At 45.6% G+C, this 15,623-nt stretch overlaps 1 protein-coding gene across 1 annotated transcript in view; it reads left to right on the forward strand.

Annotated features, from left to right (window-relative positions):
- The first annotated feature begins 6,626 nt into the window (after nucleotides 1-6,626).
- Nucleotides 6,627-15,623, forward strand: part of LOC148522930 (uncharacterized) — a 79,629-nt gene continuing 70,632 nt past the window's right edge. Inside the window, exon 1 of the mRNA XM_088473570.1 lies at nucleotides 6,627-6,710. The gene's annotated coding sequence lies outside the window, so the exon portion shown is untranslated. The remainder of the gene's footprint in view (nucleotides 6,711-15,623) is intronic.

Raw genomic sequence — 15,623 nt, forward strand, 5'->3', positions numbered from 1 at the left:
ATGCTGGCTGTAGGTATAATGACTGCATCCTATTGAAATAGTGATAAAGTTAAATGTAAATACTTGCTTTTTACTGCTGTGTGTTATTTCAATTGCTTTTGAATTGTTGAAGTATTGAAGTATGTGAAACATTTTGGCAGAATTTTATGGAAAAGCTAAAATAGTTGAAAAATAAGTTGGTAGAGAAAACGATAAAAACTAGAAAAAGCTAGGTGGTTGAAAATAAGCTGTGAAAAAAAGGCGGATAAGTACTTGAATCATATCTGATTGCAATATACATTTCTAAACAGAACTGTCAGATAAAGATCTTTATTTTATAAAATCATATACAGAATCACAAAACTTTACTTTATTCTGACTGCAATATTTTCAAGAAGATAGAAAAATTCTAAACTATTATTGTCACAGTCCCCCACAGTATCATTCTGCTCGTACTACACATTTTGTGTCCTCTGTGAAACGCGCCGTTTTACAATTACAATATTTTGATAGGAAGTTTACTCTTCCTGATGTAGAGAAATGAGTGGAGCAATTTCATAGGATGTGGAAACACAATATCATCCTTTTAGATTCTTCTGTACAATTGCATAACGTTAAACTTTTTGAATATACCAAATGGTTTTTACACCGCCCACTGAGCAGGTCTCGATAATTATTGATATGCACTTTTATAGTAAATATATTTTCTCTGGCTGAAGCCTTGACCTTTCTTACCACTGGATCCAGGGACGGTGACACAATTTTTATGATTTACAGAAAAAAGAATGGTAGATATAACAATTGACAAAGAAAACATATAGAAGTAGAAACATCAAAATAGAGAGAAACATTGGGGTGTCACAGATCAATAAACATTCAGTATACCATCAGGCATCGGAACACAAACAAGTAACAGTATTAATATTACACATATAGCATAAAGGCCAGATGACAACCAATAACATGATCATAGAAGTAAATGCACTGTGTACAGCAGAGCAGCAAGTTCTCAGGCATGCTGCAGCCAGAAAAAACCATAGAGTTTCAACCTCAGAAAAATTGCAAGAGAAAGGCACCTCAACCTGGTCTGGAATAAGGAGGAGGCCATCCTGTAATGAGCTACAGTACAGTATGTAGACCTTAGCAAGTGTACAAGTATTAAGGATATATTGTTAAGTATACTTATGTAGTACATCTTCGGCCAGAACCCCTAATGTGCAGACCACAACTGTCATGACCGCCAGAGATATCCCAGTAGATAACACTGGGCTCGATTCAGACATGTTCGCTAAGCTGTGTTCGCATGCAGCCATTACCTGCCCAAGTATGCAAATCCTGCGATTGCACGGCAAGACATTAGGATGCCCACTATGTCTTAGTGTGCGATCGCGGCCTGTATGTAAAATGCCCACCAGCCTGTTGTAAGATGCCCACTTTCCTTAGTATCACTTGTCATCTCCAGAAAGTGTATGCAACTATCAGTAACATCGTGTACCATCAGACCCATATGTAGAGCTTGTGGTTGACCATACCTTACCGCAAGCACTGCGAATGTTGCAGTGTGTAACACAGCCAGGTGTCGTGTACTATGATGCTTCATCTTAATTATGCACACCCCTGAAATGCCATAATAATGCACAGGCACGCCTGCGTTTGCACCACCACACTCCCGTTTTCATCGACATTCCCCTGTCACCATCCACAAATGGCTAGACCTGTCACTCATTCTAGCGATTAGTCTATGTCCGGCAAGAGATCGATTCCTGATTCCAGTGACTGGTTCACGCATGCGCACTGCGTCTTTTACGCATGCGCAGATCGCAAAAATTGGTCTGCTGTGTGCGAACGCAGCCTAGCGAGCTTGTCTGGCTCGGGCCCACTGCTCGAGTCACTTTAGTCCAAAAAACACTGACAACTAAACCTACACAAAATATGTGCCAGATGATACCCCCACTACAGTACACCAACACTTAGGACAGGCATCACTGGAACAACCCCCACATCTATACAGCTGCTTTGGGGTAAGATATGTTCTATTCAGAATGAATAGTTGAATTCATTGGAACCTTACAGAGGCAGTAGATAGGTGAGGGCTTTCTAACGCAGCAGACCAATCCTTATATTGACAGGAACCCATGTCCTCCTCCCACTGCAGCATAAGGTTTGGGACTGTAGCTCAGTGGAGTGATAGCTGATGAGGAAACTTGATTGTATACTAGACAGGGTACAGTTGGGGAGTCCTGTATAGGAGGTGGGGCACCCAAGAATTGAACTGACAAGTTGCAAACCTTTAAAACTGACTAGGAGAAAACTCAAAATCCAAACTGAGGTGCATAAAAGATGTAAGCACACCATCCACATATAGCTGTCTAATTGAGGTCACCCCTCTCCCACTCCATACCACCTTAGTCTGTAGAGAAGCAAACTCAGTCAAACTACTAGCATTCCATAAGGGAGTGACTGTGTTAATAACCTGAAAATATAGGAACTTAGGACCTCATTCAGAGCCGGACGCTATTTGCGGACGGTCGTTCTGAAAAAGGGGCTGGCTATTTAAATTAAGCGCTCGCTCTTTGCGGTCTGTTGACGCCTCTATGTCTGAATGAGCGAACGAAACATGCAATCGCTATTTTGAAAAAAAACGCCCTCTGGCCGGTCGCATCATACGTCATCTCCGCTATTTATTAGATTAATCGAGTACATCGAAAGGCATCTGAACTGCTCGCAGTGCTTGTGGTTGAATTTTCCTACCGCAATCATGCGAACAGTTCAGGCTAAGAAACAACCAAGTGATGTGGTCGATTACGCTGCTTTGTTAATTATGCACACCCTTAAAACGCCCGTTTTGACCGTTTGGCATGCCTGCGTTCGGATCTCCACTCCCTGTTTTCAAGCACCTTCCCCTGTTACCACCCACAAATGCCTCATCCTGTCACTCAAATTAGCAGGCATTCGCTATTTTGCGAGCACACGATTTCTGACCGCACTGACTGGTTCGCGCATGCGTATTACAACCCATACGCATGTGCAGATGTGCGAACATCGCTCGGAGCGAACGAGCGGCCGCTTACGAGCGGCTCTGAATCAGGCCCTTAGATACCAAATTCCAAATCCACACAGCTTGCATAAAAAAGGGTGATTCAGCACCAAAGCTCCTTTGCACCTAATAAAGCTTGGAGGGGAGTGTGACCCAGGGCTGTCTGAGCAATCAGCAAGAAATGCAATAAGTCCTCCAATGCATCAAACACCTAGGGGTAAATTTACTAAGCTGAGAGTTTTGGGAGAGTTTGCAAACTCTGGAGAGTTTGGGCATTTTTTCCCACTCTCAAATTTACTAATGTCAAAATCGGGAGCAGTGGCGTAAGTTCATCCCAGACGCCCGGAGGCAAGTTATAATTTGGTGCTCCCCCGTCACAGCCGATGACCCTCTAATTTAGCATTTTGCAAGTAGATACACCCGCAGTTGCACACAGATTATAGGCATGCCATGGAGGAGTGAGACAGAGTTGTAGGTGAAGGGGGCGCCGGATGTGTCACACTGACAGCAGAAGCTGCTGAGGAGCAGCAACATCAATGAGCAGGGACAGGCTATAGATAGACGGAGGCAGCAGCTGATGGTCTGACATGGAGCTCTCCACTAGTGTATGGTGGCTTCTCAGGTGGCGGGTAGAGGTGCCATATATTGGGCGTCCGTGATGGTACTCTCTGAGTACGTAGTTACAGCCCTAAGTGGAATTAATATATTGTGGACCATGGAGGAGGTGCCCCTTCAGTGCTGGAGCCCGGTGGCATGTGCCTCCATTGCCTTCCATAGTTCTGCCCCTGCTCGGGAGAGAGATCTCCTTTGCTTCGGGAAAATACTGGAGAGTTAGCAAACTCTCTTCAATTCACCATCGGCAAAACTCGAGAACCTTTTCACTGGTGAAGATAGGATTCTGGAATTTACCAAGCAGAGAGTTTCTAAACTCTCATGAGATGGGAAAACTCTCCTGAAAAAAATACACCTGCCTGTGATCTGCGAGTTTGGCAGAAACATACACAGATCGCTGTGATCCATGTATGTTTCTGCCTGTAAATATAGAAAATAAATTTAAATATCAGAAAAAAAATTACATAGGGTCCCCCCCTAAAGCTTAACCAGCCCCAGGCTTGCCAGCCTGTCCTGGTTTCTAAGATTACGGGGAACAAAATGTGTAGGGTTCCCCCATAATTTAGAAACCAACACCAGGCTGCAGGGCCAGTCCTGATTTTAAATATAGGGGGGAAAAAATTGTGGAGGGTCCCCCCTATATTTAAAACCAGCACCAGACCCAGAACGGCCGGGCTGAATGCCACAGCCCAGAGACCATTTCACCGGGGCTCCAGGTCCAAAGAATTATCAGCCCAAGCCGGTCAGGCCAAGCCGGGGATCTCAGGGGAGGTGGAGACCACCCAGAAGGGGTCCCCCCCTGAAACACCAGGCTTGGACTGAAGCCCGTGGCTATTCCCCGCACCCCTGGAGCATTGGGTACAAGGGTAATAAAGTGGGGAAATAGAAGTAAACTATTGTATTTTACAGTGGGACTACATTTGCCACATGGGAACTGCCAGTATCCGGAGCCAATCAGTGGCTGCTCTACAGTCAGCGCGGCCGCTGATTGGCTGGCAGGACATGCAAACCCCATGAAGTCCCGTCAGCTGGCATTTGGGAGGTATCAGTATGTGTGGCAACACACATACTGATACCCGGTGTGTGGATCGGTAAGATCGTTTTTTTGTTTTCCAAAGTCCATGGATTACTGCGGAAACCAGCGCCAGGGTATAGGTGAGTATGAAATCATTTTTGCAGGGCCAGTCAATACGGATTTTACTGGAGAAGGGGACAGAAACATCTGGTATAGGTAAGTATGTGTGAATGGGTAGGTGTATGTAATAAAGTTATACTTGGCATGGTGTGTGTTTTGTCTTTCTTTAACTATTTATTTTACAGTGGGGGCTCAGGTGCCGTCCGTTTGCTGGCACTTGTAATTCCACAAGTGCGAAAGGGCAGCATGCTGGCACCTGTAGTCCCACTGTAAAATACAATAGTTTACTTCTATTTCCCCACTTTATTACCCCCATACCCAACACTCCAGGGGTGCGGGGAAGAGCCCCGGGCTTCAGACCAAGCCTGGGGTTAAGGGAGAGGGGGGACGCCTTAACTGGGGGGTCCCTACCTCTCCTGAGATCCCCGGCTTGGCCTGACTGGCGTGGGCTGATAATGCTTTGGACCCAGAGCCCCGGTGAAAGGGTCTCTGGGCTGTGGCATTACAGCTCGGCCGTTTTGGGTCTGGTGCTGGTTTTAAATATAGGGGGGACCCTACGCAACTTTTTCCCCCCTATATTTAAAATCAGGACTGGCCCTGCAGCCTGGTGTTGGTTTCTAAATTACAGGGGAACCCTACACATTTTATTCCCCGTAATCTTAGAAACCAGGACAGGCTGGCTAGCCTGGGGCTGGTTAAGCTTTACGGAGGCCTATGTCTTTTTTTTTTTTTATTTACACTTTTAACCAGTTTTTTACAGGTACAACACAAGCAGCTTACACATATGTCACTGATTTGTGCAGGCTACTTGCTCGGGAGAGTTTTGCAGAGAGAAGACTCTGCAATCTCCGGTGAGTCATCTCCTGCAAAACCTGCTACTCGGGGGAGAAATCTCGTTCTGCTTCACCATCGGCCATCTCACTCTCAGCTAAACTCACTTCTTGGTAAATTTGCGAGTCTCAGGAGCTTCAAATCACCCGAGTTTAGGTGAAGCTAATCGAGTTGGAAAAAAAAAAAACTCTCCAAAGACTCGATTCTTAGTAAATTTATCCCCTAGGGCCTTATGTAAGCCAATTCTGCTGCATAATAATACAACCTAAGATGAAGCAATGCCAGGCCTACCGAGGCGCAGGACCTAGTAAGCTCACTGCAAACTGTCCTAATTTGTGAGTTGTATTCCCCACTGTCACTTCAGGAAAACCCATAGTAGCAGGAATTTTAGCTGCAATAAGTTTAATTGCTAAAACAAAAAATAAGGGAGAGAGGGGCAACCTCATCTTATACCAGTAGTGATGGGGAACACATCTGACCGCTACTAAACACCCAGAGAGAGCACTGTAAAGGGCTAATGAAAAAAAGGGTCCCTGAAAACCAAAAGCAGAGAGGACGTCACTCTCATACAGCCAATGTAACCAATGGAAAGCCATCTCAGCATCAAGGGATAGCAAAACAAGGCCTGTCCCTGATGTCGAGAGAAAATCAATGAAAACACAAAACCCTATGGGCATTATGTGAGCTGTGTCCGTGTGACATGATCCCCATCTATATCCTATTCTTTTTATCCCTTTACTGTTGCCGATATTTTTTGGTTTGTACAGTATGAACAATAACACCGTACCCTCTGAGATTTTGTATACTGGAATGTAATTACCCCACTTTGGTCCTTTATTCTTTTAATACCACACACGTTGTTACACACGGATGCCAGAAGCAGCAGGAGACAGACATTACAATTAGAAAATGGGTAAGTACAGTATGTGGGAGAACTGGTAGAACACTACATACCAGGTCACATATTTCAGCAATACAGCTATATATAAGTCTTACCCGATGTAACCTGAGAAGTTAGCACAATTTGTGCAATTTTAAAATCTGCAGATACTGTATTACTTTAGAAGAAGCAGGTGAGATCGGCACACAAGGTACCCAGGACAGACACAGCAAAATGTGAGTATATTGTGTTTACTTTATCTATATATTTCTTTAGTATTGCTGTAGTTTAGTAGCAGATAAAATGAAAATTTTGTAATGAAACAGCTATGTTATAAAAAAACAAAAACTGATTTATTGATACTGTAAAAACTTTATTACTGGTTGTTTCTGTGTTGAAACACATTTCATGTAGACAAATGTATATAGTATTAAGCACAGAAATCAGGATTGCAATGCAAATCTCTAGCTGGATATCTGTATTTTACGTTTAACAATGTAATATTTATGTCCTTGATAAAGTCCCTACGTATTTTTAATACTGGTGAATTCCTCAGGTCCACCACACAATCCGTCATATATGGTCATTTCTTAATCCTGTATCTTCCTATTTTTTTTATCCCACTTTACTGTTGTAGTTTTCTCTTTTGGTACATATAAACAACAATATGAGTGCCCTGTCATATTTTGTATACTGGAATGTAATTATCACTGCTTGGTCCTTTATTCTTGCTACTGTATGTGTGGACCAATGCACAGTACAATTTCTTATGTTCTGTGTGCCAGATATAATCTGTGTCACTGCTGCAATTGGTTGGTAGGCACAAATGGACTTTTCTTGTTGTGGACGCTAGAAACTATAGATGTGCGGTTCTGTTTCCTTGGAAACCAAACACACCCAAACCCAGAGGATCTGAGTGAGTCTGAGTCCCAGCTCGGGTCTTCCTGCCAAGTTCAGATTCCAAAACTAAGCAAAACATCATCTTCCCGGTGTCAGATCTCGCATATTTTGGATTGCATAAAAAAGTCCCACCCTTATGATCGGGTGCTATTTCACACAGGAGAGAGGAGGGAGAGGTTGTATACTACTGTATATTGCTAAACTGTCCAAAAAATGCTCTACTGTGTCTAAGGCCGCTGCACTCAAAGAAGAAAAAAAAAATAAAATCCTGTTGCTGTATACACTCAAAACAAAAAAAACCTGCAGTCTTTTCTATATTGAATATAACAAATATGGGCCAGATTCAGCACCAGGGGCGGCCGTCTGCCCCCAAGGCCAGTACAATTTTACTGATTCAGGGTCGCTGTAGTTGCCATATGCATGCACATGGCTGGCTGCAGAAGACAGCCAGAGGATGCTCCCCGACTGCTCTATGCTATAACCAGGGCCGGCATCAGAAATCATGGGGCCCGGTACACACATTTTTTTTAGGCCCCCGCCCCCATCCCCGAGTCCCTGGCTGGCACAGGCCAGTCGTTTGAGAGTCTGCTTACCTATATGTGTTTTCGCTGCAATGGGGAACCTTTGAAGAAATTGTTCCTCCCTAGGACTGAAGTCCGTAATCAGTTTTCACAAGGGAGATCGGAGGTTGCCTGTTTGCCAAGGAATATAATCAATGTGACTGTCATATAGCAGAGGTTTGACCAGAGAGAGGGTGACGGGGAGAGACAGAGGGTGAAGCATTTGATGACAGGGACAGGGTGACAGGGAGAGGCAGAGGGTGACAGGGAGAAGCAGTAGTTTACAGTGTCATTTACGCCTGTCATTTTACCTACGCCGGGAGCCCGACACCCAAAATAACGATTGAAGGTAAGCTGGGCGCCGGGAGCGGACAGCCGCGGGGGGAGGAGGGTTGGGTTAGGGGCTCCCAGGGGGGGACATAGGGTTAGGCACCCCCCTGGGAGGGTTAGGCTAGGGGAAGGGGGGTTAGGCATCCCCAGGGGGTGGCTAGGGTTAAGCACCCCCCGGGAGACTTAGGTTTAGGCTGCTGGGAAGGGAGGTTAGGGTTAGGCACTAGGGAGGGAGGTTAGGGTTAGGCACCCCTAAAGGAGGGTTAGGGGGGTAAGGTTAGTGATTTGATACCGATCCCGACTACTTTCCAGGCCTCCTGCCTCCCATGCTCCATCCTCTCTCCTCATCTCAGTGTCTCCTCATCTTTAAAGGGGTACAAAGGGTTCATCACCAATTTGAGGCCGGGTGACGGAAAGAAGTGGTCAGGGAGAGGGCATTATCTGGCAGAGGAGACCTCACCTAGAAGAGATGTAGGTACAGGTGGAGTCAGGAAGAGGGTACAGTACGTAGTTAGGAAAAGTGGAGGAAACAGGGTGAGGTCATCAGGAAGAAGGAGCAAGATGGGGCAAATGGAGAGAGAAGTCACAAGGGACTCAGAGAAGGGATAAAGAGGGTAGATGAAAAAATGTCAGGATAGGAGAGTGATGTCATCAGGGAGCAGGGACAGATAGAGGGAGAGAGTGATGTAATCATGGAGACACTGTCAGATCAATTACTGTTTGACTTTTAGGAAAGGTCTGAACTGTTTTTATATTGGTATTGGGATTTATTTTAAATGAAATTTGATGTTTAATGCAGTTTGATGTTTAATGAGAAAAAGGGGGTGGGTATTTTAACACATAAAAATATTGTTAATGATAATTTACTGTTTTACCAATATAAGATTTAAATAAATGTATGTTTTTATTTAGTAATATATATTTAATTAGATATATATTTATTATATTTAGCATGGGACATTTTTTTACTACATTTATTAATTATACCGTTTATGATTTGCCGTGGTCTGTGACAAATACCAGCACTCACATTTGTGAGTTGATTGTAGATAGCCTGACCTCCCTTTATGAGCAGCAGTCAGGGCTGGATTAACAATCGGGTAGGTGGAGCTCCAGCTCCAGGCCCCTTCTTTAAAATAGGCCCATAGCAACTGCTGTGCTGCGCTGCTACTGTGTAGACCAAAAAAATTGTTCCCGGCTGCAACAGGAGCAGCCTGCTAATAGCCATCCTATGCCCCGCCTCCCGACCATAGGCCCCGCCCCCGATCACAGCCGCTGTCCCCCCTCCCCCACAGTGATCTTCAGCACCTGTCAGATTATGAGGAAGTACAGTAGCAGCGCAGGTTCAGTTTCCCACTCAGGCTCCATAAGATTCTCTTCTTATGCACAGCCCCACCCCCAGCTCTCCACTCTTACTCCCATTGGCCACCCATAGTGTGTGCATGCAGACACTAAAAGGTACACACATCGCAATGTGAGTGAGACAGTGCTCAAACTGCTCAGTGCTGCCATGAACAGAGGTGCCCCAGGCCTTCTATACAGTCTGTCCCACTGTCATCCACTATTCCTATATATGTGCCCCTGCCCCCTTCCCATGGATGTGCCCCTGCCCCCTTCCCATGTATGTGCCTCTGTGCCCTTCCCATGTATGTGCCTCTGCCCCCTTCCCATAAATGTGCCTCTGCCTCCTTCTCATAAATGTGCCTCTGCCTCCTTCCCATAAATGTGCCTCTGCCTCCTTCCCATAAATGTGCCTCTGCCCCCTTCCCATAAATGTGCCTCTGCCTCCTTCCCATAAATGTGCCTCTGTCTCCTTCTCATAAATGTGCCTCTGCCCCCTTCCCATATATGTGCCTTTGCCACTTCCCAATAGCTATGCCACTAACCCACTCGCTTATGTGTACTCCTTCCTCATATGTGCTTCTGCCCTTTCCCATCTTTAATAACCTTTAATAATTTCCTATGCCCCATCCCCAAATCTGTGCCTCTACCCCCCATACTGTATCTGTATCCTTCCCTTCTGTGCCTCTATCCCCTCTCTATCTATGCCCCTTTTGTCCTCTGTGTGCCTCTCCCAATTTATGCTGCCGCACCTTTTTATTTTTTTCTTCTAATCTACAGAGGCTGGAGTTTGCAAATTTGACTTCCCCCAACTTTGTCTAATTATATATTCTCTCTCTCATTATATATACATATATGTATATATGTATATATATATATTAGGGGTGAGCGGGTTCGGATTTCTGAAATCCGAGCCCCCCCGATCCGAGTCAGGCTCGACTTTTCCCGCCTGACTCGGATCTGAAATCGAGGCAAAACGTCATCATCCCGCCTTCCGAGTCTCGCGGGTTTTGGAACCTATATAAGGTACCCGCGTCGGCGCCATTTTCTCACTCGGCTGTGGACAGTGAAGAGGGAGGGTGGGAGTTAGGGCTGGCTGGGCTGTGTAGTGTAGTGTAGTGCAGAGTAGTGTTGTGCTGTGCTGTGCTGCGCTGTGCTGCTGTTGTCCACTACTTCAAAGTCCATAGGGGCTGGCTGTGTTGTGCTGTGCTGCTGTTGTTAATAGGGGCTGTGTCCACTACTTCAAAGTCCATAGGGGCTGGCTGGACTGTGTTGTGCAGTCAGTTCTCCATAGGGGCTGTGTCCACTCCAAAGTCCTGTGCAGTGTCCCAGTCCTAAAGGGGTGCTGTAGTGTTGTCCAGGGGGTGCTCTGTCCATCAGGGGTGCTCCCCCCAAGTGCTAAAAAAATAATATATTTTCTGTGTTTGTGAATTGTGTGCGCAGTAGCCGCACGTGCAGCAACAAAGTAGTGCCAAGCGTGCGCCTGTGTCATAAGTAAAGGACCGGCTGGCTTGACCGTTAAAGGGTGCTGTAACCCCCAAAGTACACTCCAGTCCAAACCAAAAAAAAAAATATTTTCTGTGTTTGTGAATTGTGTGTGCAGTAGCCGCACGTGCATCAACAAAGTAGTGCCAAGCGTGCGCCTGTGTCATAAGTAAAGGGCCGGCTGGCTTGACCGTTAAAGGGTGCTGTAACCCCCAAAGTACACTCCAGTCCAAACCCCCCCAAAAAATATTTTCTGTGTTTGTGAATTGTGTGCGCAGTAGCCGCACGTGCATCAACAAAGTAGTGCCAAGCGTGCGCCTGTGTCATAAGTAAAGGGCCGGCTGGCTTGACCGTTAAAGGGTGCTGTAACCCCGAAAGTACACTCCAGTCCAAACCAAAAAAAAAAATATTTTCTGTGTTTGTGAATTGTGTGCGCAGTAGCCGCACGTGCATCAACAAAGTAGTGCCAAGCGTGCGCCTGTGTCATAAGTAAAGGACCGGCTGGCTTGACCGTTAAAGGGTGCTGTAACCCCCAAAGTACACTCCAGTCCAAACCAAAAAAAAAAATATTTTCTGTGTTTGTGAATTGTGTGCGCAGTAGCCGCACGTGCATCAACAAAGTAGTGCCAAGCGTGCGCCTGTGTCATAAGTAAAGGGCCGGCTGGCTGGACCGTTAAAGGGTGCTGTAACCCCCAAAGTACACTCCAGTCCAAACCAAAAAAAAAATAATTTTCTGTGTTTGTGAATTGTGTGCGCAGTAGCCGCACGTGCATCAACAAAGTTGTGCCAAGCGTGCGCCTGTGTCATAAGTAAAGGGCCGGCTGGCTTGACCGTTAAAGGGTGCTGTAACCCCCAAAGTACACTCCAGTCCAAACCCAAAAAATATATATTTTCTGTGTTTGTGAATTGTGTGCGCAGTAGCCGCACGTGCATCAACAAAGAAGTGCCAAGCGTGCGCCTGTGTCATAAGTAAAGGGCCGGCTGGCTTGACCATTAAAGGCTGCTGTAACCCCCAAAGTACACTCCAGTCCCAACCAAAAAAATATATATTTTCTGTGTTTGTGAATTGTGTGCACAGTAGCAGCACGTGCATCAACAAAGTAGTGCCAAGCGTGCGCCTGTGTCATAAGTAAAGGGCCGGCTGGCTTGACCGTTAAAGGGTGCTGTAACCCCCAAAGTACACTCCAGTCCAAACCAAAAAAAAAATTATTTTCTGTGTTTGTGAATTGTGTGCACTGTGGCTGCACGTGCATCAACAAAGGAGCAGCGCCAAGCGTGCGCCTGTGTCCCATAAGTAAAGAGCCGGCTGGCTCAAATCTTAAAGGGTGGTGTAACCCACAAAGTGCACTACTCTCCAGCAAAAATAAAAAATATTTTCTGTTTTTGTGTGCGCTTTAGCCGCACGTATATATCAATATAACATAAATGGAGGACCAAACTTTCTCCGATAAAAATAAAATAGGGAAAGATCAAGAACCACTTCCTCCTAGTGCTGTTGCTGCTGCTGGGAGTTGTTCATCATCCCAGAGAGGAAGTAGGAACATCACTACTTTTACTAAACAATTGACCCTCCATCAGTCCCTAGCGATGAGGATGAAGTACGACAGCAGTCATCCTGATGCAAAACATATAACTGAGGCCTTGACTGCTATGTTGGTGTTAGACGTGCATCCGGTATCCGCCATTAGTGCAGTGGGATTTAGACAATTGATGGAGGTAGTGTGTCCCCGGTTCCAAATCCCATCTAGATTCCACCTGCATCCTCAAAGCAGCAGCGACAAGCGTGCATCTGTCTGTTAAAGAGTGGTGAGACCCTCAAAGTGTGCTACACAAGCAATAAAAATATTCTTTTTTTTCTGTCTTTGTGAATTGTGTGGGCAGTAGCTGCACTTGCATCCTCAAAGCAGCAGCGACAAGCGTGCGTCTGTCTGTTAAAGGGTGGTGACACCCTCAAAGTGTGCTACACAAACAATAAAAATATTCTTCTATTTTTTTCTGTCTTTGTGAAATGTGTGGGCTATAGCCGCACCTGCATCCTTAAAGCAGCAGCGACAAGCGTGCATCTGTCTGTTAAAGGGTGGTGACACCCTCAAAGTGTGCTACACAAACAATAAAAATATTGTTCTTTTTTTTTCTGTCTTTGTGAATTGTGTGGGCTGTAGCCGCACTTGCATCCTCAAAGCAGCAGCGACAAGCGTGCGTCTGTCTGTTAAAGGGTGGTGACACCCTCAAAGTGTGCTACACAAACAATAAAAATATTGTTCTTCTTTTTTCTGTCTTTGTGAATTGTGTGGGCTGTAGCCGCACTTGCATCCTCAAAGCAGCAGCGACAAGCGTGCGTCTGTCTGTTAAAGGATTACATCGGTGACAGCATCCAAATAGGCATGTCAGACAGTCCGTACCTGTACTGGCAGGAAATAGAAGCAATTTGGAGGTCCCTGTACAAACTGGCTCTATTTTACCTGAGTTGCCCCCCCTCCAGTGTGTACTCCGAAAGAGTGTTTAGTGCAGCCGGGAACCTTGTCAGCGAAAGGCGTAGGAGGTTGCTTCCACAAAATGTGGAGAAGATGATGTTCATAAAATGAATTATCATCTCTTCCAGGGAGACCAGCCTCCAGAACGTACAGAGGGACCTGTGGTTGTGGATTCCAGCGGGGACGAATTAATACTCTGTGAGGATGAGGATGTACACAACACTGAAGAGGGTGAGGAATCGGTGGATGAGGAGGATGAGGACGACATCTTGCCTCCGTAGAGCCAGTTTGTGCAGGGACAGATTAATTGCCAGCTTGTTTTGTGGGGGCCCAAACGAACCAATCATTTCAGCCACAGTCGTGTGGCAGACCCTGGCGCTGAAATGTTTGGTTTGTTAAAGTGTGCATGTCCTGTTTATACAACATAAGGGTGGGTGGGAGGGCCCAAGGACAATTCCTTCTTGCACCTCTTTTTTTTCTTTGCATTATGTATAGTTTGGGGCCTAGTTTTTCAAACTGCCATCCTGTCTGCCACTGCAGTGCCACTCCTAGATGGACCCCGTGTTTGTGCCGCCCACGCGTATCTCTTAGCATAGTCATCCAGCTACCTCGATGCAACCTTTTGGACATAAAAACACTATTGTGAGGTGTTCAGTGTTCAGAATAAACTGGAAATGAGTGGAAATTAAGATTATTGATGTTAATAATAGCATAGGAGCAGAAAAACCCACAAATTCTGTGATTTTAGCTGTTTTTATGCTTTTTTTCAGAAAAAACCAAAACACAAAACACGAAAAGTGGCCGGTGCACACCCCTAATATATATATATATATATATATATATATATATATATATATATTTTAGGGGTGTGCACCGGCCACTTTTCGTGTTTTGGTTTTGGATCTGGATCTTTCTTCGTGTTTTGGATCTGGATTGGTTTTGCCAAAACCACCCTTCCGTGTTTTGGGGTCTGGGTTTTGTGTTTTGGATCTGTATTTTTTTGAAAAAAAGCATAAAAACAGCTAAAATCACAGAATTTGTAGGTTTTTCTGCTCCTATGCTATTATTAACCTCAATAACCTTAATTTCCACTCATTTCCAGTCTATTCTGAACACCTCACACCTCACAATAGTGTTTTTATGTCCAAAATGTTGCACCGAGGTAGCTGGATGACTATGCTAAGCGACACGAGTGGGCGGCACAAACACGTGACCCATCTAGGCGTGATACTGCAGTGGCAGACAGGATGGCAGTTTGAAAAACTAGGCCCCAAACTGTACATAATGCAAAGAAAAAAAAGAGGTGCAAGATGGAATTGTCCTTGGGCCCTCCCACCCACCCTTATGTTGTATAAACAGGACATGCACACTTTAACAAACCAATCATTTCAGCGCCAGGGTCTGCCACACTAGTGTGGCTGAAATGATTGGTTCGTTTGGGCCCCCACAAAACAAGCTGGCAATTAATGTGTCCCTGCACAAACTGGCTCTACGGAGGCAAGATGTCATCCTCATCCTCCTCATCCACCGATTCCTCACCCTCTTCAGTGTGTACATCCTCATCCTCACAAAGTATTAACTCGTACCCACTTGAATCCACCACCACAGGTCCCTCTGTACGTTCTGGAGGCTGGTCTCCCTGGAAGAGCTGATAATTAATTTTGATGAACATCACCGCCAGCGGGTTGCTTAGGATACCTAAGTTTTTTCCAGGCAGCCCCAGTTGCGGGAGAAAATGAAGAAGGAGCTGTTGACGTGTCACCTTCCGCTTCAGCTGACAGTGTGTTCACCAGCAGGTCTTTGCACCTCTGCAGGCTTGTGTCGGCCGGAAAGAGAGACACCACATAGGCTTTAAACCTAGGATCGAGCACGGTGGCCAAAATGTAGTGGTCTGATTTCAACAGATTGACCACCCTGGTATCCTGGCAAAGCGAATGAAGGGCTTCATCCACAAGTCCCACATGCCAAGCAGAATCGCTCCGTCTTTGCTCCTCCTTCACTTTCTCCAGCTGCTTCTGCAAAAGCCTGATGAGGGGAATGACCTGACTCAAGCTCGCAG

The sequence above is a fragment of the Taudactylus pleione genome, unplaced genomic scaffold (genome assembly GCF_031769625.1).
Source record: "Taudactylus pleione unplaced genomic scaffold, aTauple2 ptg000136l, whole genome shotgun sequence".
Classification (NCBI taxonomy): domain Eukaryota; kingdom Metazoa; phylum Chordata; class Amphibia; order Anura; family Myobatrachidae; genus Taudactylus; species Taudactylus pleione.